Source organism: Oxyura jamaicensis, chromosome 3, assembly GCF_011077185.1.
Source record: "Oxyura jamaicensis isolate SHBP4307 breed ruddy duck chromosome 3, BPBGC_Ojam_1.0, whole genome shotgun sequence".
NCBI classification, from domain to species: domain Eukaryota; kingdom Metazoa; phylum Chordata; class Aves; order Anseriformes; family Anatidae; genus Oxyura; species Oxyura jamaicensis.
The window spans coordinates 954,345-981,129 of NC_048895.1; the positions used below are offsets into that span (position 1 = coordinate 954,345).

General features: G+C 45.9%; 1 long non-coding RNA gene across 1 annotated transcript; it reads right to left on the reverse strand.

Moving 5' to 3' along the window:
- Positions 1–23,019: 23,019 nt before the first annotated feature.
- On the reverse strand, positions 23,020–26,410 carry LOC118165264. The gene is made up of 3 exons (XR_004749952.1): positions 26,400–26,410; positions 25,474–25,550; positions 23,020–23,089 (listed from the first exon to the last, which is right to left on the reverse strand). It is a non-coding gene; the product is annotated as an uncharacterized LOC118165264 (long non-coding RNA).
- Between the last annotated feature and the right edge of the window lie 375 nt (positions 26,411–26,785).

Consider the following 26,785-nt stretch of genomic DNA (forward strand, 5'->3'; position numbering starts at 1 on the left):
CCTCCCGAGGGAGGATCAAATGTATTAAATTAGGCAGTTGCTGCAGGAAAAAGGGGCAGGAGGTTTTGCTGTTGTTGTTTCTTGTTTTGTTTTTAAATCCTCGAAAGAAGCGTGTTAGAAGCCCGGAGACTGAGGAGGCATGCCTCAGACTGTTGTTTAAGAAACTTTCTGTCTGATTAAAAGAAATACACCTGGACCGCCAGGTTTCAGCCTACTGCAAATTAAATGATGGATAAAGATTACAGTAATGGAAGCAAAAATAGATGTTGAAAGTAACTATTCACCCCAAGACCTGTTATGATAACACACTTCATGCATTCAAAGAGAAGTCCAAATATGAAAATATGCCAAAATGGGGACAGATTAAAGTACCAGTATGACTAACATAAATATCTCTTATTTCTTTTGCACTTCCTTGTCCCATCATCAGCTTGCTTCTGCTTGTTGCAAATTTACCCATCCTGTGCCAGTGCCTGCAGATTTCCCTGGGGCTAATTCCAACACCTGCAGTGAACCAAAACCATCGTGGGATCAGGGGCTTCTACAAAGGGCTTGGTGTACTTGGCAAAGCTCCTGGTATTGATAAATAAAATAATCAATAACAACCAATATTACAGTTATATGACTAAGGGAAAGTTTGCTTGTTGTCAGAGTCTCAGACCTTAATCACAATTAGACACAATTGCTGACTGTTGCTTTAATGCTAGATTTATGGGCCAAAGCAAAGTCACTTGAAATCAGCAGGAAACTCTGAAGTGTATGCACTGTGAAACATTAACTCTATTTTATTAGTGCCTTACATTTTTACTGCTGTGATGCTTGGCATTTTTGCGTTAACTTAATATTTTAAGAAATTCCCACCAGTAGTAGAGGAGTCATTTCTCCCCCCCGCCTCTCGCTGCAACAATAAAAATGATTACTGCAGACCAAACCCAAGGAGACGATCCAGAGGAGCCCTTCTTGGAGCTGCAAAAACATGCAATCATTGATTTTAATTTCTGTGATAACCAATTCCATATGTGTCACTGTCAGCTGCGATGCCTCAATTAACCCAACATGTCCAAAAAGTGGGCACAGGGAGGGGCGGGCTGCAAGCTGTATGGGCGGGCACATTTCATGCTGTTGTCAGTTTACCCATGGGCATCTAAATGACTCTCCTCAGCTCTGCTTACATGTTCATTGGTTGTCTTATTAGCAACTTATATTTAAGTGTAGTTGTCTTCTTAATTTCCTAAGAAAAGGACAGTTATAATTACTTCTTGATTCTGAAAGCCTCTGAAATGCCTCCTGCCTCCTTCAGGAACCCTGAAACACATCCACACAACATAAACTAACCATGAAAAACTGCACGTCTGCACCTCCCCATACATCTGCCCTTGGACAAGTCTTCTCCTGTCCCTCCAATGGCCTGTCATAGAGGCACAACTCCTTCATTACACTTAGTGTGACTTTTTCTGAGCTAAGTATGTACCTAGGACCTGGAGGCAGTGAAAAAGGCAGGGGGAATTCTGGCACGATGCTCCAGAGTGTTCCTGTAGCTCCAGGCTTTTCCTGGAGAATTTAAGTGAAAATCAATGAACTTCTCCTTTAGTCATGGTCTTCATTTGGGTGCTTTCCTCCCACGGAAATGCCAGATGTCACAGAGGCACACAAAGAAAATAACACTAGGTTGAGCTAGAGATTGGTGTTGCTGCTCGAAGATTGGTTGCCACGAAAAAGAAAGATCCTTCCAGCTGGGTCAGCCCCTCACAGCCCAGAAGTCAGTTGAAATGGTTTTGGAAAGGGATCCTGGAGATCACACAGATCTAGAAGCTGCCAAACCAAATATTGTTCTGAAAACCACGCTGCTCCACGGGACCTAAGGCGAAGGCGTTCCTCTGCAGACTGCTTCTCTCACCACAATGCCTCCTGCATCGCATGCTGACCACACGAGATGGGGCACGGCAACCAGCAGCACAAAGCCATCCTGCAGAGTGCCTCAAACCGCCCAGTGGTGTCCTCGTGGCAGCTCCAGCCCTGTGGTGGCAGAAGCATCCCCAGACCCACCGAGCCCCATTGTGCCCAGGTGCCACAATCCAGCCCCTGGGAGCCAACGTGTTGCTTCCCCAGCTGGCCAGGAGGTAACCTTCGGATAGCCACAGAGGCAACAAACGCACCTTTTATCAGCTTCATCAGCAGTTCTCCTTCAGGTCTCATCTCCTCCAGCTCCGGGGACAGAAGCAGGCTTTGGGAGGGTCACAGAGAAGACACTGATGTTTGTCAAAACCACAAACCAGCTAAAAAAAATAAAATAATAATAATAATAAAAAAAAAGGCCTGAAACTTTCCAGTGAGCTGTTATGAATCCATGATTCATAACAAAAATAACAGAGGAAAGTAGTCGATTTGCTTACTTCTCCCCTGCGTTACTGGCAGATTTTGTAACATTATGTACTTTTGGGCTTGCATCCAGACTCACAACGCTTAAATGTAGGAAAAGAGAGGTTCATCTCAAGGGGGTTCTGTGTGTAGATGGGCAAGCACAGAGGAGTGAGCCAGGTCCCCGGCTGGTGAAGAGCTCTGCCAGGAGACCTGCTGGCCAATTCATGCCATGGGACTTTGTCCTGGGTCACACCACTGCTGGCGGTTGCCTGGGCACTCCATGGGAAGGGCTTCAGGCTGCAGCACCCTCCCTGCTCTGGTGGCAGCCTGTGGAGACACTTTGCTGGCTTGCTTTGGATGGTGGCAGTTCAATTTTCAGCTCTGTAGGCGTCATCTGCTCACATTCAGCATCTCACAGGATGAAGTGTCTCCAGAGATTTAAAGGGGTTTTACTCACTTCAGCCACAGTGGGATGAGAGGTCTGCAGGATTTCTTGTGTGGAGGCAGAAGGGCAGAAGCTAGGTGTTACAACCAGGAAAAAAACCCTGAGGAAACAAAGGAATGCCCTTGCACAGCCTCTAGTAAATATATATATTATGTTTTGTTTGGTTTGTCCTGCTTACAGGCTACTTGAGCAGAACTGCAGCAATCAGGCACTTTCTCTGGAGCCCAGTTCTAATACTGTCAGACCCCAGGAGTTCAAGTCATCAGTTAGCTCCAAAGAAAATAGAAGACAGGCTCAGAAACCAGGAAAATAATAAGAAGAAATGTAATAAATCCTGGATTCTTTTCTTTTTCCTTTCCATTTTTTGACTCAGGATCTTTTCAAGATTTACTCTACAGCTATGAAGCCTAGAGGCATCCATTTGTTAAGAACACAGATATAATATCGTGACTCAAAAGCCACAGCTTTAAAAAATACACCCGAAGCTGTCAAGGCACTTGCTAAATAAATTCAGAATGCAGCATTCTTAACAGTGCTTAGGCAGGGGAATTACTTGTACAGGTATGTACGCACAGGTCCTTTTTACAGGGTTATCACAGTGACTTGTGATGTTTGGTTAAGCCCACATGCCCCACACAGCACCCGAATCCTGTGCTAAGCCTGAGGCTCTTGGAGGCTTCTGTTGCCCTGGGGGCCAGGCTGGGGTTTGGAGAGATGACCCACTTTTGCCAGCAGGTGTTTCCTAAAGGAAGAAGATGCTCAGCACTGTTTCCTCAAGGCAGTGAAAACCTCCTTTCGCCACCAGCATGGATGGGCGTGCTGAGCAGGTGGGCATGCACAGGCAGTGGGCAGAGGGCAGATGTGATGGCCCCTCCAGGCTCAGCACCGTGCCATGCAGTGCAGCAGGACAGATGCCTCCCATGTGAGGATGCTACTGCAGGCACCCATGCTGTGGCTGGTGTCTCCAGGCAGCACAGCTCCTCGTGTCCCTGCACTGGTGTGTGGGGCAGGGGCTCGCATTCAGCTCTTGCCTCCTGGCTTGCCCCAGGACAAAGCTCTTCACTCCCTCCAGCACCGTGGCTTCCACACCTGCAGCCCCAGATGGAAACCTGACCCTCCAAAGCACACGTCATGGCACATCACGTGCCTCTTGGTCAATGTGGCGCGAACAAATAAGGCGGAAGGAATGTGAACATGAGTTATTGCCCTATGAACGTCTTCTGTTACGCAGCACTTTGGAATCGCTTCCCCTTTTGCATCCTGGTCTGGCACAGCTCAGTTCTGGAACACCCAGCCACTGGTGCCACCAGCACGCCTGGTCCCAGGGGGACAGCCTCCTCCCTGCCTCCGCTGTCACTCTTGGCTCCAAAGATTCACCTCTCCTCTGAGCAAGCTTCTGACAGCACCTGCTTCCCTGCAACGTGCAGACATCTTGGCATGTGCCTTCCTGACAGAGTTTTGGAGCAGATATTCATCAACACAGAGCCTGGCTGCCAGTGGAAGCCTCCTGTACTGTTTGGCACTCGCACCCTGCAGCTGCGTTCCCACAGAGGCGGCTCTCCACCCAGGTTCCATCTGACTGCACTGCTGTTGGACTTGGTTGGATCTTTCCAGCTCAGGCTTAATGTTGTTAAAAGATCCTGAACGACTTGGAGAGGCAGCAGGATTGCAGAAGATGGCATAACTTCGGGGAGCAAAATGCCGGGGGAGGGGGGGGGGGGGGGGGGGCCGCCAAAAATCTCCAGTGGCTGCTCACCCCGTGTCCTCCCTGCAGAGTCCAGAGCAGTTCAGAGTCCTTAACCGAGAGGCTCATGTCCTCCCAGATTAATTTTTAGCAAGAATTGGAGGGATGGCTTCCTCTTAATTAAACACCCACTGTACTTCCCCGTGAGTAAACTGCTGTAGGAAGCTATCCAGAATGCTCCCCACAGGTGGGCAGCCAGCTCTGCTTTAATGCTGGGCGGGCTGAGGCTGGGACTGGAGTCAGGGTGGCTGGACCAGCCCCATTGCCCACCTCAGCCCTACAGGAGCAGGGGCAAGCCCCTGCAGCCAGCTGCAACAAAGACTTCTCATGCCTTATGGCTTTTTCCGCATCAGAACTGTGACCAAGTCAGGAAGGGATCCCAGTGGTACCACAAAATTCAAGCAAGTCATTAAATGTTTGGTTTTCTCTCTTAATTCCCACAAGCACTTCACCCTTCTGGCTGTGCAAACTTTCAGCCATCCCTCTCCTTCTGAGGACAGGCATTTGGGCTGGCTGCTTTTTAACCCCACGCAAGGCAGCAGCTTGCCTGGCAAGCAGCTCTGTCTGGGGACTAAAGAAGCCCCCAAGATGAGCAGAGATTAAAGACCAAGCTTCCCCTGGTCTCAGCCATCAGCAGGTAGGGAGCCATGTGGGACCACGGGAGGAGATGTGTTTACAAGAGAAAGCACAAAATCTGGCACACAAAGTCTGCATTGCTCCAGAGAGGCTTCCGTAGCTGCCGTTACTGTAGAACAAGGCAAGAAGCAGGCACGTCAGAGACCATGGACAGTGTCTGCCAGCTAGATGACACGTTTGAGTTAGAAAGGAGAAATTCTTACATATGTCAGGAGGAATGACAGGAGAGAACAGCTGCAACATGAAAGACTGTGAAGCAGATGACATTTGGACCAAAATAAGTTTAAGATGAGGCTCTCCTTTGAGCTGCTTCTTGTTTCTTTTTTATCTGTTCCTAAGTATTTTGTCATTGGGTAATTTCTGGCTCTGTTCTCCATTATTGTCTAGTTGCTGTGTTTTCAGTTAAGGAGATTCGCCTGTGAATAGACACAGAAAAGACAACTGGGCACCAATACGAATGCAAACGTCTCTTGACCTCAGCTTAGTCCAAGGTTTTCTTAAGCTAGAAAAACACCCATAACGTTTTAAAGTAAGGAAACAGATCTGTTTTCTTACAGACAGCAGCTACATCATTTTTTCTTCATATTGTCTCTTGCCTTTAAGCAGTTCCCTTTCTGATCACAAGGCAAAAAAGCAGAATTCTGCTCAGATAAGCAGAATTTGTATTCAAATCCAAAATTTTCCAGTAATCACAGATAAATCTAGCAACTCAAACCTCTTTCTTTTTTAAAATCACTGATATAATTTTGTCTTTACACTTTTTAAATTCTTCCCCAAAATAACATATTTTTAAAAAATCATCAATTCCAGGACAAGATCTCAGTGTTTCTTCCCCAGAGCCATGACTCTTTGGAAGAAACTTTCAGGGAAAAGCCTGTTTGAGCTCATCAGCAGAAATGGTTTCCTGTTGCTCTCTCCTGGCACAAGGCCGCTCCGGGCTGGAGCGCTACTTTTGGTGCTCCCCTCTGGATTTCTAGCCACTTGCAATCTGGGGCTCATGAAGGAAGGCTGGTTCCCTCCTCCTGAGGAAGGTCAGCCAGAGGGACCACCTTGTCGTGCTGGTTCATATCACCAGTGTCTTGGTTTTCTCCAAAATACTATTTTTGCCAGCAGAAAGGTTTAATGCCCTACAAGGCAGCTGCAAGCACACCAAGCTGACCAGTGTCTTCCCGGGCCAAGCAGCAGCAGAAAGTTTTTTTCTGGTGAAGACAGAGATGCTCCTGGTTGGAAGTAGTGAGGGATGAAAAGAAAACACCAAGACGCCCTGCCTTAGTCAAAATGTTATCTATTGTACACTACAATGACTCTTGTAGACATCATACAGAACAAAATGCAGCATCTTGGAAAGAAGGCAGCATCGCCAGGTATACTCCTGTGTGTAAATGAACACAGAAACCCAATACCAAAAATCAAACCTAATCCAGGTGACTCTCCCTGGGTTAGGACAAGCTCTGCTTTTAATTCCAATCTAACAATCAGCGGCTGGTGGGCACGGCCCAGCCCCATTGAGCCGCTGGCTGGCAAGGCAGAGGTACCACCAAGCCATCATCGTTGAGTCGCCTTGTTCAGTACAAAGCTCCAGCTGTGGAGAGCCAGGCTAAATGAGAGTGGTCTGGCTCTTGCACAGAGTCGCACAAGCCCCGGAAAATCAATTTTCTGGGTTTTGTGTAATTTTCCCCTGGACAGAAGACAGAGCCTATGTTCAGACTGGCCTTTCAAGGAAGGTTAGGGACTCAACAAGAAAGAATTCAATTGACCCGAAAACAGAATGAAAAACCACCAAGCTTTTAACAGTGAGACAGAACTTGGATTTATTGACAAGTTTTTAGCAGTAACGTTATAAAAAATAAATCTAAACCTTGAATCAAGAAGAGATCCATGCTCCTCCCTTCCCTTTCATCGCTCCTCACCCCAGAGCCCAACCTGTTTCCCCTGGGCAGAGCTGGCAAAGGGAAGACCAGCCCCACGCTGCTGCTCCCCGTCAAGCCAGCGCTTGGCATGACGATCTGGCCAATAAGCAGTTTGCCTTCTGTTTGTTTTCTTATTTTTCCAGTAGCCAAGCTGCCTGGAATGAACGACCAAGGCCAGTGTGCCATGGCAGAGGCTTCGAGGCATTACCACAGGGCAATAAACACAGTGAACAACCTCCCTGCTCCTGCCGGCCCCCCAGGGATGGTGGCAGCACACACCGGCTGTTGCATGCAGGAGTGGCCAAGAGGGAGAAGCCACAGAACATCTTCCCTGCTCTGCTGCACACCTAGCCCAGCCCAGGGCTGCAGAGGGATGCCAGGAACATGTCCACACACCTGCGACAAGCCCATGTGTAGCGTACAGCAGCAGCATTTGCACTGATTTGTGCTGGGAATAACCATGGTGGGATGAGCACAGCAATGCTACAGCTGTAAGTGAGAGTACAGCATTACTGTGGTGCTCCTGGCACGGTCACTGGTGCATTACGGTGTGCCAGGGACTATCAGAAATGAAAAATATTGCACCAGTAAAGAAGTTGTACCTCTTGCACTAGGCTGCAACATGCCAGCCCTCTGCTCCCTTCCACCCAGGAATAGCTTCATGCCAATATAGCAGGCATGGAAAGGATGTTTGGAGACAAAGGCCTAAGAATATGAATTTCTGGTATTTTCTTAGGTGTTTTTCTCCCCTATTTAAGAAGAAAATTCCCTCTGAACTCCATGCAGACCACATTTTCCATGTGAAAAGAGAACCACAATTTCTTGTGACTTGTTTCCATTTTCACCTTTGCCCTGGGAGAAGCAGAGGTCCTCCTCTGGCTGTATCCCCTGCCCACATTCAGTGCATTTAAGGGTTTATACCTGTAGCAGTGTTAAATCAGGCTGGACTTTAAATCAATGACAAAGAATTTGGTGCACTTTTGTGCACATGCATCAAAGACATTCAGAGATCCAGCTGACTACAGCAGCTTTGCCAGCCCTAAGCACTGAAATACTGAGCCCTAGCTCTTAAAAATCATGAATACCTTCGAACTTCAGCCACAAGCTCTCAAAGATATGAAAAGACTAGATTCTCTTTGAAGCTGCCTTTCAGCCAAACCTTTTTTAGGCTCAGCTCTCCTAACTATTCTCCCCTGTAACCAGAGTCAGAAAAAAACTTTAAAAGCCTAGGGCACACATAGCAGCAGGATGCCAAGTGCCCACTTCTGAAGAATGACACTGCGTATTGTGAAGTGTGTGCTGGAGCTGCGTTTGGCGATGCAGCCCGTGCAATCTCCATCAGAGCTTCAAAGTGAGTCCCATTATGCATCCTCCCAGAACAGATGCTGGCAAAGAGCAAAGGGACTGACCAACCAGCCCTCCAAGCCAAGATCACTGCAAAGAAAAAGAAACAGGCATTCAAAGTGGTGGGAGAAGTGATATTCTGACAATGCTGCAAGGTCATTGCTTTCGAGATGGAGCAACTCTAACACACAAAGAATTTTTTAAAAAATGTAAATCACAAACACCCTTAGTGGAAGAGCTTGCACCTAACTGCAGAAGAGGCTATAGCCTCTGCTCCAGTGGAATAATATATAAAACCACATTAATATAAGGAAAACATATTGATGCACAAACATGGTAAAATCTGAAGGCTCATATGCTTTGATCCAAATCCAGAGCATTTGCTCAGGGGACACTTCGCCTTTGGGCTTGTCATGAGCAGCCAGGCAGGGGGACAAGGAGGGGACAGTCCTGCCCCCCTGGGATGTGAGCACAGGGCAACATGCTTGGGCATTGCTGGGGGCAGCCTCAGCTCGTGTGGCAGTTAGTGGGCTGCTTCGATATTTACTCTGAGCTTTAGGATTAAAAATTCCCTATGCATGCAGGGATGCTGGATCTCAAATCACAGGAATGCCATTTTACCAAACTGATACCACTTTGCACAGAAACTGAAAAAAAAAAAAAAAAAGTAAACTGTGCTTCCATGGCCACAATCTGCTTTTTGCTGTTTGCACTAAATACACCTTCATGTTAAAACTGAATAAAAGAGTACTTAATGTTTAATTTTGCAGTTTACATTTTCTTCCTGACAGCCTTCGCTCATTTCATGGCATGTGCCAAGTGTGACAGCCAGCACTTGCCAGGGCAGTGCTGGTACACCTGATATTTTACAGGTGAAAAGGAATGTATATTTCTGAGTTCACTTGTTTGTGAAAAGGGAGAATATATATGTGTTTATATGTATATGCATACATACATAAACACATAGGTAAGCATTTGTGACTAACAAAGTGTTTTGTCTAACATCAGAAAAATATTTAGGGTATTATGTCCTTAATTTTCTAAGGGAAATCTTTGGTGAGATCTAATACTACCAGAAAATAAATAGAAAAAATCAAATACTCAATTAGTCAACTGAAAGAAAGGAGCATTGACAGCAATAAGCCCACACTACAGACCCTCGGTACTTGAAGACTAAACACCACCTCTCAACCTGAATACAAGGTGTGAAAAGTGCCAGTATCTTACAAGAAAAAATAAAAATTGGGGGGAAAAAAAATAGATGAAATTTTTGCTGAGTTATCTTCACTTTTCTCTCTGTTTCTTGCTCCCCCTTTTCTTTCTCCCAGGTGGGGAGGAGAACAAAAACACAGAAAGGGGAGGCCATGAACCTGACCCAAACCTGAAGCTGTTAGAGGCAAATCCTGGCTGGTTTAACTGTCTTGGGCCAGCACTCTGCACACCACACACTGCCCAGCTGCCCGCACCATCCCCACAGGTGACCAGGGCCGCACCTCTTTCCTCCTCAAAGCCATCCAAAGCCACACAGCACTATGGTTTTTGTCTGCTCAGTGCAGCCGACGAGTTCAGAGCTATTCCAGCTCTCTGTAATTGGAAATGCTATGCAAAAAATAAAATATGTCAACAGTTCCCTCTGCCTGCCTAGCATCTTGAAAGGCCAGCAGATCGTTATATTTTTGCCCTGTGACTTAAAAGAATTACAGCCCCAGTGGTTACTGGGAGAGCAGCTGGTTCAGAAAGCTGCTACGGGTAAACCTGTCAGAGCTCATGAGTAAACATAACGTGAGTACAGACGCTGTACCGAAGGAGGAAATCAATTGCTTTTTCTCCAAAATAAAAGGAAGAGTTTTGCTCAGGGCAATGTGGAATATAAACGTGCAACTGTTCCACATTAACTGCAGCATTCTTCTTTTTACCACCCAATTCTCCCTTTTATTCTACAGCAAGCAGTTGAGGTTCTCTATTGCACATTGGGGGTATCCAAACTGGAAATCATTAAAATATAGATTTCATTTATAGTGGACCTTCTGTGAGTGGAAGGAAAGATTGCCACAGCTTCCTGAGTATATGATTTAATGATGTGTTCTGCATTTTCTTAATTTTCCACATTTTAAAGGCCTCTGTTCTCTATTTGGTGGAGGAGGGCTCTTTCCAAAGACACAGCACACGCAGCCACTGGAAGCCCGAAATCCAGGATGCCCATGAGCAGGACCTGGATAAGCGTGGTGCAAAGACGGGGCACTTGGCACTGGGGTCATTTGCTTTCTCATGAATGCACACATTCTACCAACAGTAAAGCAAAACCTTTGACAAGGCACTTGGTTGGAAAGGACACGACCTTCAGACAAAACCAGGGGCAGCGAGGCACCTTCCTGAGGGGTGCTTTGGGACGGAACCGTGCCATGCACGCCTCCCCCAGCCACCCGCTGAGGTTGGCGGGCACAAGACAGAAAATCGAATTTCCCCTAGCTTGGTTTTTTTTTTTTTAAAAAAAAAAAAAAAAAAAAGGTTGAAAAATATGGAGAGAAAAAAATGTTATCATTTAAATAATATATATAATGCAGGAATGAGCTGTGCAGAGTACATGTCTGTTATGTATAACTTAAATTTATACCCATGGCAGAATGAAATCATCACTTAAAATAAAGTCAAATGTCCATTTTTCAGATTTAATTAAGACATCATTTTGATGGAAGCTAAGCTAACATAAACAAGCCAAGAGAGGCAATATGAAGAATGAACTGCATATAAAACCTGGAGCTCGTTTGTATGCCTGAGCTGCATGACTGAAGCTGAACAGTGTAAGTGTCTTACACTGAGTTACAAGTGTTCTCTGCTGTGGTTTAACATACGAAAGGTAAATATAAAAGAGCTATTTTTAAAAAATAATGGGTGGAATGAACTCTGGCAGCCTTGCTCCCGTGTTTTTATCTCTCTTAGTTTCAGAGGGCTTCACTGTGGACATGGAACTTCCTAAATACTCCCGACCATCTATACTGTGTATACGGGCAGGGAAGGTCCAGAAGGAACAGGCATGGTCTTTTGGCAAGGGAGGCTTCATTTGAATTTACAGAAAAAGCACAAATGGAAATCACGCAAAGCTCTTTCTCCAGCTGACCAAGTCTCTCTGTAAATCCCATGGGAGGCAGGCTCAGAAAACCATTTACTCCCATGGCTTCCTTAGTCTATGAGGGGATAATTACCAATTTTAGTGTTGCTAACATACTAAAAATCACATTGTTACCGAAAAGCAAACACTCATCTAAACAAATATGAATGCAGAGAGGCCCCGAGGTCTGGGTGAGGTGTTGGCCAGTGTCCCTCTGACTACAGGCTCTGTTAGGTATGGAAACAAGCCCTGTGCTGATACTGACATTTCTCTGCCTAGTCTTTCCCAGAGCTCTGGTACCCAAGGCTCCCATGAGGAGCCAGGAAGCACCAAGGACGCCTCCAGAAGATGATGTGAAGGAAGATGAAGTACCCCAGCATGTACAGTCAGCAGACCAGACATCATCAAGCTTCCAGATGATGACAGATGAGAGAAGACACGTATATTTTGCACCACATGCTCTTTAGTGCAAAGCAAAATCACTAAAATGCTGTAAGCTGTCATTAAAACAAAAACAAAACAACAAAACAACAAAACCACAAAGCAGGGTGGTGTGCTGGAGCTCAGACCTGCCCCAATGTTTTCAAGGACTGAGCCACTTTTTCCTTACTCATTTCCTTCCCCAAATCATTAAAGGATTAATTTAAATGTCACCAGAAAACCTGTACCTTTTTAAAGAGGGCTTTTTGGTGCCCTCATACCATCTGTTGCAAGGAATAAGAGATAGTCACATCAAACAACGCTGTGGACAGAAGGAACACGCTGCATCTTGCACAGTTCCAAAACTTTATCTTCTACAATTCCCACCGTCTCAAACTTGACCCAAAAAAGCGAAGAGAGGCATTCAGAGTGCACCTTTTCCTCCTGAAGGTGACTGCAAGGAACGTGGCCCCGCTGCCACCCGCAGACCCAGTGGCGAGTGCCTGGGACACCTTGCCAGAGGTGTCGGTGCTGACCACTGCTGCAGCTGGCTGCAAATGATTTGTGGCAGCTTTGATTGCAGGCAGCTGCCACGCACTTAAACTATTTCCGAAACCCTAAAATTACTGCCAGGCATGGGACCCTTCCTTCATTTTCAGGGATGGCCGCTGTAAATAACCTGCCTGGCATGGTGTGGTTCACAGGTTTTTGGCCACGTGCTGCTGGGCGCCGCTGCAGAGGTCCCTGTGTAAACACCCACTGCTTCACCAAGGAGGCTCTTTGCCCATTGGATGGGCCCAGGGGAGGTTTTTGGGAATTCATACAGGCCCCCGCTGGCATCTCCTCAGCATCACCTCAGCCTCGTCAATTGTGTTTCACCGCTCACTTCAGCATCTGACCTGGGGCAGATGTTCTGGGCCAGAAGGCTTGCATCTCCTTCAATGAGGACACACAAAGAGCAAGGCACTAATTATAAAAGGAATGGGCAATTTGTTGAAAACAATGTTTTTCAGGGTAAAGGATTAGTATCAACACTTTTTCCTGCTGCAAACACCTTCTGAATAGAAAAAAAAATGTTTATCTTATCAATTTGCTTCTTCACATTCAAAACCATCTTTGGGTTTCCAATGATTTTCATAATTGCACAAGTTCAGAAGACAGTAAAGCACGATTGGCACAGGAAAGCATTCTAAATGAGCCAGTTTGAATGACCCAGAACCATTATGCTTCCCCATTTTGGCATGCACAAGTGATTTTAAAATCAGCCTTTAATCCCAGTTTGGGACAGTTGGGACATGCTTCAATTTTCAAATATTATTTCTCCAGTGGCAAATGCATTGCCTGCCTTGCAAAAATGCAACATGAATAAGCTGCCTCGATCTCCATAGGGCTGAACCTTGGCACTGAGCAGCAACGGCACATCCCCTGCCCTGCAGCAGCACAGCATTTTGCTGCCCAGCCAGCCTTTTTCCCTGCTATCTCTCAAACCTAGGACCCTGCCTGTGTCCTACATTGCAGTTTTGTTGAGGTGCAAGCACAGTAGTATGTATTACCTTGCCTTTGAAAAAAAATAAAATAAAAAAATCCTGCAAAAATGAAAAAAAAACAGTCTTTCACCTTCCAGATGTGTTCCTGTTTAATAAAGCCTTGTAGACATTGAGCAGACTGCAGCGTGGAGCCTGGGCACAGCCTGGGCAGGTAGTGGGTGCTCTCCTGTAAAGAACTACCTTTTCCCCCATTAAACAGAAAAACCAAGGCTGCAGTAAAACCAACAGCAACTTATTTTATGAAGTGTGAACCAATAAACCAGTGACTTTAGATTACACAAGTTACTTTTCCTACAGAGGCTAATGGAGTGCAATTAGGTTAAAGATTTCCCCAGTCCTCAAGTGTTGTTTTAACGCATTGGTGATACCTGCAGATGCTGGATGAGCTCTGCCACCTGCTGCTGAGGCAACGTTCCAGTGATCCCCGTGCGGGGGTGGTTGGAGGTGCATGGAAGCAGCAGAGCCCTTTGATGCTGAAGAGAAAACACAGAGGGGTATTTTTAACAGCTTATGGTCAGGCTGACAGAGAGACCACTGTAGGCACATGCCATGGTCTGCTGTCATGTATGCCCCTCATCTTCTACGAGTAAAGCTAATGCTGAGGATTTGCAGACCAAGGGAGAGGACCTGCCCATCCTTGACCCCCAGGGTCAGTGCTATGCTCCAGCTCATCTCTGCCCTATTGAAAAACTCTTCCGTAGGCAAAGCCACCCCATGAACCCTGAATGGCTTTGACCTGCCTTGTGCCCAGAGGCAAAGGAGAGCAATAAATCATACCAAACATCTTCCCAAACTCTTGTAATTTTTTTTAATTTTTATTTCTTGAGTGATGCGGGCATCCTCACAGCTTGTTTGGATATCAGAGCTGTAATAATACCCCACTCATTTTCTGAGTGCCTTGCAGCAGGCTGCACCAGGGATTAAACCACTGCTCCAAGCCTTTACAGATGGGCAGCTGGCATTTTTCTCCCAGCACGCACAAATTGCATCCTGTCCGGTGCGGGAGCAGGGCTGTGGTACAGCAGCATTGACCAGCTTGTCATCAGTATAACACCGTCACATCATCTGCAGCAGCACCAACCCCAGCACCAGCGGCACTGCCCAGCCATCAGCAGGGACCCCATGTGCCAAGAACATGCCAGGGCATCCGCAGACGAGCCCCCGCTCCCATGGGTGTGTGCCAAGGCACCCCCGCCAATTCAGAGCACATGCCTTTTATCGCATGCCCTCACTTACCTATGTTTGTTATTCAGCATATCTCTAACAGCAAATTGTATTTTTGGTAGGAAGTAGCACAGCCAGCGTGTTTCATATTAAAAGTCTTGTTCAAGGGAAAAAAAAAAAAAAAAAAAAAAAAAAAAAAAAAAAGATTGATCTGAAAAAGATTCTCTCTAAAACCAACAATTAACCAGCAGTATAAATCTCTGTAAGTGGAATAACGGCACCTTATCACCTTCTCCCCCCAGCACTGGTTGTGTTGTCATCCACTTCTAACATATTTTATTTTCTTCCCTGTGTATTTTTCCAGAACTAAAAAAAAACTCTTGCTTTTTTTAAGTCCTACCTAGAAAATTTTCAGTTACATCATTTGCACAAATATGTTGTTGTTAACATTGAAAAACCTCTTTGCTTGCAGTTGTATATTTTATTTGGCTAAAAATGTGCTCATGTCTAATACATCACATGTCCTCTGGTGATACTATTTAAGCCAGAAATTCCAAAACTCACAAATACCGAATAGCCAAATGTTCCAGAGCAGTACTCGTATACTAAACATGTAATATATCTCCTTCTTCTCCAAACAGAAATAGATTTCTCTGATTTGTTTGATAAATTTGACCCAAGATTTCCATTTGGAGTTATTGGAGTTCCTACTGTTTTTCTGCACGTTGGTGGGCCAAGCCCTAATCACCCAAATCTCCCAAGGAGGCCATAAATTACAGCAATGAGATGGTGCTTTGTATTCCTTCTGCTGCAGGACAAGGCGGACTCGCAGCCGCGTATTTTGACAGGAATGAATTTAATTCATTGTTTTATGACAGATGGGAAAAGTGTACATGCTCATAGTGGAGATTTACGATCATTTGGGTCTGGAGGATTCTATAATTTGCAAGTAATGTGAAAACAGATGGATAGACAGACACCAAAGCGCAGGCTGACCTGTATATTCTCACCACTGGTTACAAATGGGATCCATATGCCTGGAAGTCTCTCTCAGAGAGATCTTCATTAGTGCAGGCTCCCAGATTGCAAAAAGCATGGCTCACTTCTTGCTGCAGGAGCGAGTAACTGCAAAGTCACATTTCGGAAGCCTTTGTTCATGTTGTTTTTTCAAGCGTGAACATGAAACTGCAGACACATCCATGTAATGGACATCAGCACTAAAAACTCACCCCGGCCTCACTGAGCTGCCCTCCTCTTGGAAACTGAGCTTGGGGGAGTCTCACCCAAATTAGCCACGGACAGGTTTTAGTGGTTTGATGCTTATCTCCATAGTCGTACAAAGTAACCAGATTTATACAGATAAATGTATCATCTCCCGTGCTTTATATATTTTAATGGATGTTGAGCGATGTCTTTTTCCAGCCATAGCTCAACTGTAAAATACTTTTCATGCCTTCGCCTGACAAATGAATTAAGGGTGACGGAAACACACATGAATTTGAAATCCTCCAAATTGAATGCTTATGTTTACATGGTAGGAGGCAGGGGAGGATACCTTTTCATTGTTACTGCCAGTAATGTAGCATTCAATTTTTAACCAGTTAGAGACTGCAAGGTGCACAGAAGGCACTGCTAACTGAGCTCAACCGATTTAAATCCTTTTGAATACAGCACATGAGAATTTCTCCTAGGCTGAGTATGACTCTGCTTTTTCTTGTTACAAATTGGTTTATTTAGGTAGAGAGATATGCATTCTATGTCTGTAAATAAGAGACAGCAAATATAGAGCCATCCACACATTGAGGGACCAGGTGTATGCATTTAGTACTGGAATTCCAAACAGACCCAGAGAAAACATGCTGAAGTTTTAAGCATCGGCAACGCTTTGTAATCTGTTACGCTGCCCTGGTGAAGTGGATTTCTTTCAGTACTGCTGGCAAAATGACATTAACCTGATCTTGGTGCATTTGGAAAAGCAGAAGTAACACCAAGGGGATGTGCAAGAGTCATCCTGGCCAGAAGGAAGGAGACGACTTTGCTGCAGACTCAGAACAGGTGCTGAATGGCTCCATAACATCACTGTGAGCCACAAGAGCATGGCACAGGAGTGCCTGCATGGCCTGGCCCAGGATCCAGGAGTCTGGGTGTCTTGCTCAGCACAAACTCCATGCTTCTGTGTAATTCAGGCACAGGGAGAGAGAGCAGCCAGGCTTCTGGAGCCCAGCTGGAGGGCAATGGCACCACCTGCAGCCAGGCACCACACCACACCACCTCTTCAGGAACATCCTGCAGCCAAGCAGCTCCCAAAAGCCTCTCACCAGCATGACATGCAGCTCTCAGACATACACCATGCTTATAAGGTATTTTCTATCCATTTTACCTTTTACACATGTGGATGCCTCTGTGGTACCTCCTGGAAGGAAAAGGTGGGGAACCTACTCCAGCTGACCCAGCAGCCTCTGAAGAGTAACAGGGCAATGCCACTGTTTGCAGCTCAGCTGTGCTGAAATGCCTCAGCCACAGGAGCACTGCACCTCCTCACCAAGCCCCCCAGTTTTGGGAATGCCCAGTGCTTTCCCTCACTCATTTCATTTCCAATTCTCAGTGACCCACAGGGGAGCTGTGTCAGGCAGGACAGTGTGACCATGGCTCAGCTGCCCCCATGCAAACCCAGCTTCATGGGGTGTTGATTCACACGCGCCAGTAGATTAAATTTTAACTGCTTTGGTTTACAGCCTGGAGTTTTAAAATAAACTGGAATCAGGGCCAGTTTACTTTAATGCACTGGCCATAAACGGCAGCAGCTCTGAAACAGCCCCACGTGCAGAGGAGCTGGGCATGCTCCCACTGAGGAAATGGCACAACTGAGGTGCCAAGGGATGGGGCAGATCCTGGGGGGAAATCTTTTCACCCACTTGGTTTTCCTTTTTTTTTTTTTTTTTTTTTTTTTTTCCCCTGCCTGTTCTGGATTTTAAGCTGTGCAAAGTCATATGTGAGATTACCATAGGAAAAAAATATCAACAAGATATTACAAAAGTTATTATCAACAAGAAATAACAAAAATATCCAGTCCCTTGTGACTGGATTAGCAGCCCCTCTTCTTCCTCATCACACAGCAACACAACTTGGAGTGCAAATTCTTCTGCCTTAGTCTCAGAAAGAAACAGAACTACAGCTGGGAATAAATTGGCAGCACTAATTATGGCATAGCATGACATCAGTCTTTTGGGCTGTATTCCGGACAATAACATGACAGAGCATAAGGGATCCCTGGGCTATTGGGGGAACATTTCCTGGGAAGTTAGACTTATTTCAGCATCTTGACCTGGGACTGGAGCTGCAGCCCAGCCCAGCCAGCACACACATCCCCCCCAGCAGGGTTCAGCAGAGATCCATATAGAGGCAGCTCAGCTTGCCTGAGTCCCCCAGAAACCTGTGGTACTGCAACCACAAGCCTGCCCTAAAGGGACCCCCCTTTGGTCCAGAGTAATTTGGAGAAAGGCTCCTCTGAGGGCAAATGAACATCAAGTTGTCCTTACTTGCCCTCTTATATTTTCATTGTCTGTTGGGACTTTTGAGTTTGGGGGATATTCATTAGTGAAAATTACTAGAACATTGCCATTAAGTGAAAGGACATTTCTTAAAAAAAATTAAGAGTCCAGTACCAGAGGTCTTAAAATAAATTTACAATGCTCACAAAAAAATACAAGCATGCTGACCCTCTGGTAAGTACCTCTGAAAATACTGCTGTGTGCAATTCTAATCTCAATCCGTTGTCGAAGTCTTCAAAAAATCCTGAAGCCAGCCATTACCAAGAGCCTGCAATCAGTGGAACAGAGATACGCTAGCACCAATTAACACCACTAAATGTAATGGGGTTAAAAAAAAAGGAGCTAATTAGATGTCTGGAAACTGATGTACCAGCTTGTCATTGCACTGCATGACACAGACCCTGTTTAAATGCAGATTTCCATAGGCTTTTGGCAATCGGTTACTGCAGGACTGTGAGAACCCATCGTGTACTACCCAAAGCCCAGCTCCAGCACCTGGAGCAGGGGGTGGAAGACCTCTTTCTGCTGGGGAGGGGAAATGAGACAGGAGGAGAAGGCATGTATATTTATTAAGGACAGGGAGCTAGGAAGCTGTGTCTAATGCAACCGAAGAGATATTTCTGATCATACACGGAGGCAAGCACAAACAGTGTGCTCTACTTATTTCATACTGCTGAGCTCCTTACAGCTTCTCAGTTAGTTATGTGATACTGCACAACTTCAACTTAGCTGTGTGGGACAGTATCTGCAGGAAAAAAAGAAGAAACCGGATAGCTGTTTGTCCACGTTTTACTTGCAGTACTGGTTCTCTAAGCAACTAAATAACTGCACTTTGGCAATTTATTTAAAAAAAAAAAATACAAAAGAAAAGAAGCCACTTCTTTGAAAAAGAAAAGGCAAGAAAAAGCCACAAAAAAAAAAGCATTTTTTTCACCTGGAACCAAGTAGCTAACTCATTGAAACAAAGCTTTCTTCCTCCTTTTAAGAACCCTGATTAGTGCCATTATGAAATAAATATCATGCACAGTTCTATTTTTATTGTAATACTTTGGATAAAATATATCTAGCTATCATTTAAAATAAGAGCTGCTCTCAGCTGAATGCTGGCAGACAGCACATGCCATAAATCCTCCTGCAGCACATTCCTAGCTGCTCTGTGGACCCACTGTCCAGATCAGGAGAAAAAAGGTGAATTTGTTGCTATATTATTCCAGCATAAGGTACTAATATTAGACTTCAAGGAAGCCATCTTGCACAAACATTTCAATCTTTTAAATTGTGGCTGGTCAGGGAGCACCACTGAAAAAACATTTTACTGACACTCACAGTTTGCCCCTCCAAAAGGACAGACAAAAGCTGCAGCTTTTCTTCTCACTTGCAGGTTTGAAGTTTTCTAGTTAGCTTTATTTCTACTTCCCCCAAACATTGAGAACCCTTCCAAAATAAAAAGCACATTTAATATTTCATGAGAAATAACTTTCCCAAAGAGCCACGCTCTGAAGGTAAATAAATGCAAGGTTTCTAGAAAGGAGCCTGTAGGAAACCATGCTTTATTTTTCTATGATAAATCATTTACTTTGCAAATGGCTGATATTTTGTGAGTTATTAACATCAGACGAATAGCTGTCTAGCCTGTCTAGCACTCGCTTGCACTGTTTTTTTCCTCATAGGAGACTTTTGTTTCACTCATTTCATTATAATTAACTATGAGCTGCCGCTGGAGAAACAGTGTTATGGCCATTCTGGAGAAGAGGCCCACAAAAGCACCTGTGAGTACACTGAGCCCAACTTTTCTAACCAGGCAAAAACACAAAACACAGATACCTTGGTTTTACACCAGAAAATGGCATGGGCATGAAACACCAGCATCTTACAGTCACACCACTGAAATTATGTCATGCTTTACAGACAGGTCTTGTGCTACCTGCGTGGTGTAGGGGAAAGAGGGCAGCATCCCCTGCATGACAGATCCATTGCCCTGATGCACATCTTATCTTTACCAGCCCTATCAGGCCACTGTGCCACTGCCTGCACACCAAGGTGGGTGTGTTCTGCCCCCAGCCCCCTGCTTGTCCTGCTGGGTGCAGAACATGCTCAGGGGCACCTGTCCCAAAAGGATGAAGCCTGAAAGTCAGTTTCTTCAAGTAAATCAATAACTGTTCTATTTTTTTTTCCCTTACATTCTTAAACATCCCCAAGCACTTATTCTCATATCTATTTGTATGCTCCTGTCCCTTTGTCCACAAACAGAGCACAAAACTCACAAGCTGCTCTTGCAGGGGGAACCTGGGGCAGGGGCTTACAGCAGCAATAGGCTTCTGGCTGCACAAAGCCACTCACCGGGCAGGGCTCCACAGTTTTCTAACTCGTTGGTCAGCAAGTTAAGGTTTCTGTCTTCACACTTTTCAAACTAGAAATATTAAAGAGTTTTCACATAAGACTTCAAAACAAAATCATTCAGTTTAAGAGTTGTACTGTTTCTTTGGGCAGTTTTTCAATGCTACTATTTCACCAGATTGAATAAAATCCCCCTTCCCTTTCTGACATACAACACTGATTAAAAAGGACATAACATCTCTAGAACCTGAACACTTAAAAATGGCATCAAACACTTAAAGCCATGAAGACGCCTTCCTGTACACTGGGTGGTGTTTTACTGCTCTTTGCAGATTAGATTTATAACTCAGACATACATGGTGATAAAGATTTATGACAAGTCTGAGGAGTATGCCCCATTAATGGCACAGGGTGCTCACACACCCCAAGAAGCTGGCCAGGTCCACAGGCAGTGCTCCATGGCCTCACCCTGAGCTTTAGATGCCAAATGGGATGGGACAGCACATCTGCTGCAAGGGGTGGACACATCCTGGCCATGCAGACATGCATGCACCTGAAGGCAAGCCACTATTAATGTGGTCTTAATTGGCTAAGGGCATTGGAGCTGTGCTTGGTACAGCAGCACACACTTTATGCACTGCCTGAGGAGCAGACTGGAAGCATGGGTCAGAGCCAGTCTGTGGGAGATGAGACAGTTTTCATGGAATTCAAGCCCTTGTGGAACAGAGCAGATGCTCCAGCAGGAATGATGTCTCTATACAGAACAGTTTGGGTAAAGCAAAAGTCTAAAAAAGCATTGTTGTGAGTTTCAGGACAACAAAATGAAAACATAACTGGGGTTTATTTTCATTTTCTTCCTTGGAAATTTCCAAAGCATTTGTTTTACACTATTTCAAAATGAAAACAATATCTGAGATGACGTCCCCAGTCAAAAGCCCGAATGCTGTTCCGTTCTAGCAAGGCAGCTTTTCCCTTGCTTCTTCACTTGGGAAGCATGGTGGAACAAGATGGGGGCTCTATGCATAAGTCAGGCTCAGACACACCCCCAAGCTGCCCTCTCCTACCCCAGCCCAGCAGCACCCCACACACACAGGCACATCCACAGGGTTACAGTCATATAACAGGGGTCTGGGTGGTGAAGCAAGGCTCAAGAATTTTCCATGGCTCTAAAAATGCCTACGATTCTCACATGAAGCCATGGGACATCAGAAATCCTCATTGTTATATTGCCCAATGTCTAATTACATACGGTTCTATTTAAACTCTCAACATTAAATCTCAGCCGGAACTGTATGGTCTAAGAACTACCTGGAAAGAAAATAAATGACATATGCAATTCCCTGAACTTGGAACCCATCTCAGTTTACAATATTAGTTTTATAAAAGGATATTTAAAAAAAACATGCAGCAGTTAAAACCCATTCAGTTACTTATTTACCTTCCAATCCTGCTCTGTGCCTTTCCCCTAAGCCATAGGTCCCATAAATGCATAAAGACCTACTGACATGTGGTATTTTTTAATGCTAGGGAAGGTGTGTGACAAAATCTTGAATGTTTTAAAAGTGGACTACATTCTGCTAAGCACAGCTAGATCTTGAAGCCCAGGCCAAGACATGAATTAGAGTTTATAATGCTGCAGAGAGAATACCTAGGAATTAAAAGAAAAACATTTCAGCTTGAGTAGGAAAGTTTTCTGTATTCTATTTTACAGCCAACCATAACTTTCACAAGATGAGTTATGCTTTCTGTTATTGGCATGTTTTTCAAGTTAAATAAAAACTGTTTTCCAGGAGAGGCACTGGTGAATCCTGCTTCCCAGATCGCTCTTCCTTCTCTAAACCACAGTCTCTGCCCTGATCTATGTAACTTTTTTATTTAGAACTGAAAACACCTCATGCCCACCCGTCCTCCCAGCAGATTAAGCATCCACACTGGGAGGTGTTCCTTACTGTGCCTTTCAGAGGTCTTCTGCCATCTGTTAGTAAATCCATGGCGCCCTTGCACACCCCTGGTAACATCAGCTGCAATGTGGACATCCATCCACATAACAGACACCAGGCACAGCTCCAGCCCCAAAATACCTGGCTAAGCTACAGCTCCATGTAGCTGTATGCATATTCAGGGGGGCTGGCATAAGAACGTTTGAACACAGGACACAGTGCAATCTAAAGCTGAAGCAGAACACCCACACAAGTGGGGAATTAACTTTAACAGTCATGTAGGTTAAACATTTTCTGCTGAAAGTCTTTTCCATCAGAACAAGCAGGTCCATCAAACTCAACATGTGGGAAAAACCTTACTTCAGCAGTGCTTACTTTAAGAGGAGATACTGTTAAATGAAGACTTCACTTAGAAGTATCACAGTCCAAGTGTTTTAGGCTTGAATATTCCAAAGTGTTTTGTTTAGAAAGCAGTGACTTTCTTGCAGCATAGATAATTCTCAGCATCTAACTCCTCCAAGCAGGGGTCCTCCAGCACCCAGGCCCAGCACAGAGCTCCAGTCACTCAGAAGAATGTGAGCCTGGAAGGAAACAGGTAGCGAGGGAGTCAAAACCCTAGAAAGAGATGGAATGAGGCTGTCAGTTGCAGGGGTAAACTCATCTGCTGGGGATGTGACTAACCCAGTGGCTCAGATTCATTTTCTGAAACTCAGAACTGGGATGAGCAGTTAATACCTGATATTCAACTGCTCCAGACACTTGAATTGGTTTTGGATACAAGGAAAGTGTACATTGGAGAGAGGGTTTGTGGTTAAAGCATTAGCCTAGGATGCCGCTCTCATTTCACAACCCAGCTGTGACTGGCTTCCTGAAGCCATGCTCACACTGCCTGCTCCTCCCGGCACCCAAACAGGAGCAGAAGTCGAGGGCTTAGCTTGGGGCTGGGGACACACTGCAAAATGCACTGCTTGGCTGCTCCATCTGGGGCTGAATGGGAACAATATCCACTACGCTGAGCTAAGTCTCCACAACAGTGCAGAAACCTGGTCAGCTCATCTTTCATGGGGAAAAAGAGAGCCCTTTAATTACTGTAACTGTAATCATACCAGGCAGTACTGGTCTGCTCCCGCTGCAGCACCATGGGGCTCACTGTCCTCAAGCCTGTGAGCCTACCCAGTATGGACTGGGAGCAACTGGTGCTTCCATTTGCTCTAGAAACTGGGACAGGAGACTTCAGAGGTTAAAAAAAAAATCATTTGTGTAATGAGGTCTCAAAGATTGAGCCTCAATACAATGATGCAAGCTAGTAAACATTTTTTATATCAGAATATTGTTCTGGCTGAGATCTCAGCTTTCCCCAAGTCAGCCACTGATAACAGTGGGCCAAGGTTTCACCCCCAGCACAAAGGGAGGGCAGCACTGGGAAAATACAGGGTTTGGTGCCACAGGGGGCTCTGATGACAAAGCCTGCAGGCACAAGCAGGAGAGCGAAGAAAGGCCAAGACTGCTCTGTTCATTAGCCCTAATGAAGGAGAAAAGCTGGTGTATAGAAATTTTAATAGGCAGCTTTAGCAAGAGCAACATTTACTTTTATTTGCCTCAGAGATTCAAATCTCTTGCCAGACTCACACTTTCTTAGACCTCAACCCCTCCTTGTATTTTATTTTTTATTTTTTTTCACCATGCTGCAGCCTCTCAGGTCCCTCAGCTGTCTGGGCAGCAGCCACCCTCACCCACGAGGGGTGAGCACCCAGAGCCACTCATACCAGCCCAGCCCCAGAGGTGCAGCATGCCCTCACCCACCCACAGCCCCTGAACTAGGTGTGAGATGCAAGACAGCTCAGAAACAGGAGGCCATGCAAAGCTTCAGAGAACATGGGTTTTGGGGTGCCTGCATGTTTTTGAATGTGGCTTTTCTTTTTTAGAACACAGGCACCATTTATCTTTTATTTACTCTTTTGCCAATAACATTAACTGCCTGCCAGTTATAAAGCAAATACAAAACACAATGAATTAAGTCATCAGGGACCAGAAAACAACCTAGAATATTACGAGCACATAAAGATCAAGGAGCATGTGTGTGGGAGCCCGTTTAACCTCCCTAATCTGGGGCTAGGTCCAATAAATTCCTCATGCACACGGGGGCTTTGGGGAATGGATCCCAAAACAGAATTTTCCCTGCAATTAATTCTCTGGGTATTGGGGGGCTCAGCAGGACCCTCTCCACACTTCTTGCTCCCACTGGGGCCTCTGACCCAAGACCAGCCTTTCTCACCACCACCCAGGTGAGAAATGATCCAGAGCCAGTGACTAACAACAATAGCTTCAGGTCACCACCCCATTGTTCTGCTATGCTGGGCCTCACAGGGCAGAGCTGACAAGAAACAAAACAAAAATGACCCTTTTTTTTAGAGAGCGAGTAGAAAGACACCTCCAGCGAAGTACATGAAGGTGTAGCCCCCAGCTGCATTCAAGCCAATAATATTGTTCAATAAAGCTTGTAATATTTTCTTAATGTCTACCCCAACACATATATCATGGGAAACAGGTACAAGTATGGCCACACTCAGGGGTACATTGAATTAGTTCTTACAGAGGCCCCTGAGCCATTCCCTAGCTAATGGCTCCCACAGTGAGGCCAGGAATAGCTTATTGCTAACACAGCAGCTAGCAGGGCAGCAAAAGACACCTTACCTTGGCTGGAGCCAGGCAGGATGGGACAGGGGAGCTGAGCAGCCCTGAAAGCAAGGAAACCCCAGTGTGCAGGGAGCCCACACAAGTCCTCACCATCCATGTCTCCTAGCTCAAACCCCTCCTTCCTCCTGGGGAGCTGTACCTGAGCACCATCAGGGCACACAGGCAGCAGGGGCACCCACGGGCACCCAGTGTCTGATGCTCACCCACAGCACCCTGCAGCACAGAGCCTGGCAGAGGGATGCTGCACCCTACGGGCAGCTCCCCTCACTTGCAGAGCCTCCAGAGCACTTGCAAAACACATCTGGAATAGAAATCCCGACTGCCCAATTCCCCCAGCTCAGAGCCCTGCAACACAGAAGCACTCAGCCGTAATGTAATAAACAGTATCTGCATGCTCAACTTTTTCAGTAGCCACATTTTATAGGCTGCCTGAGGTCTAAGCCTAGCGGAGTCATTTTGGAAGGACAGAAAAGAGAAAATTATAGTAATCTTGCTAAGCAGTGATTGTCCCGCTTATGTGCAGACAGTTGATGTATTGGAACAGTTTATTTTCTTAGAAAATAAGCATTGTGGGTTTTCAGCCTGGCTTCCTAAAGAAGTGGGGTTTGTGCAATCTCTCAAGTACACATCCCTCCACCAAACCCAAAGTCTCTTCCCATCGCTTTTCATTCTGCTGCTCAGCCCTGACCAAACAGGGAAAAGAATTAGATCTCAACAAATTATGGGGGATAAAATGAAAACCAGCAGATGCCCAGAGAAAAGAGCCTCTATTAACATCTCTGCTAAGAGGGAGGGTAAGCTCCTTCCCGGCACCCACTGGATGTCTGGGACACATCCCAGAGAGTCAGCAGCACACATACCCTTACAAATAACCCCAGCACACAGTCTCTTGCTCATTGAGACTGCAAGCTGCAGAGCCCAGCCTGCTGCTACCAACACGGCACAGGCATCAATAACTACTACATGCCTACACAGAAGAGCTGCAACACCTGAGCTATCAAGCTGGCAACCTGTGTGTTTGTTGGAGGCAAAGCACAGCCTCTCTGCTCCTCCCAGCCAGCAGCAGCTATTGCTTCACCAAAAAGCTCCCCTGAGCCCTTCTTAACCCACCTTGCTGCACATTGCAGCCTTGTCATCAGCCCATTCACAGCCCTCCCACATCGTTCTCCCTTTTCCTGTATCTTATCACCTTACCTTTGATCAGGCTATGCCCCATCCTCTTCTCCAAGACCTTTCCTGCTGCAACACCGCCAAAACCTGCTGCCTGGGAGCTTTACACCCTCCCCACACCCCATTGCAGCAGAGCTGAGGCAGGCCCCCACAGACAGAAGGGACAGCACAGGGGAGCCCAGCCCCAGAGGGCCAACCAGCATTGCTTCCCTGAGGAGGACTTAAATAGGCCCGAGCAGCCGGGAGGGGAGGTGCAGGGGATCAGCACCCCGAAGCCACATGGCCCCTGCCTAAGTGCAGATGCCGTGGGGCAGGGGGTTTCTGGGCTGGCCCCAGCTGGGGTATAGCCCCCCTGGCACAGCCTGTGGGTGCCCATTCATTGCTCTTGTCCCTGCCATGCTGGTGCAATC